Here is a 653-nt window from a genome sequence, read left to right as displayed (position 1 = left end):
CCTGACTCTTCGCCAAAAGGAATCCTGTGGAAAATGCCAATCAACAAAGCACCCATTTCAGGGCAAATGTGAGCACACCATAGACTGTCTCCCAACCCTTTAGAAGAACCTAGTCAGGGCCAAGATCTATGCACTGCCAAGGGTGGAAGCCTTTCAGTTGTTCCTTTTGATCCTGTGGGTTCATTGGGCACAAAGCTGTAGCTTTTTCCCTACTGATTTCAGTAACAAGCATCTCAACCACTAGCACATTCAGATACATCCACTTCTCTCATGTCTCACTGAGAAGTGGTTACCAAGAGCCTGAAAGTTGACTCCAAACTTTATTTGGGGAAGACTTCCAGATGATCATTTAGTCTAAGGGAAGAAGACTGTCATGTGGAGCAACACAGCCTCCATCTTGTTACTGCAGTTACAGCGAATAGTAAATTTGAAAAAATGCTCCTACATGAATGTCAGGTGTACACACAAAAAAGTATTTTGCATTTCAAAAAATAAATTTACAGATATTTTCATTAGAAATATCATCATGGTAAAGCTATCTGAAAATGGTATCGCTACAGCATGAATCAAAATATTTGGGATCCAGGGTAAATACAATTAGAGGCACAATGAAAACCTGAAATATTATCATCTAAAGAGAAATAATTTAAAAA

This window comes from Ovis aries, chromosome 12 (genome assembly GCF_016772045.2).
Source record: "Ovis aries strain OAR_USU_Benz2616 breed Rambouillet chromosome 12, ARS-UI_Ramb_v3.0, whole genome shotgun sequence".
In the NCBI taxonomy this organism is placed as follows: Eukaryota; Metazoa; Chordata; class Mammalia; order Artiodactyla; family Bovidae; genus Ovis; species Ovis aries.
The sequence above is the reverse complement of the archived record's forward strand: the minus strand, read 5'-3'. Positions refer to the sequence as shown.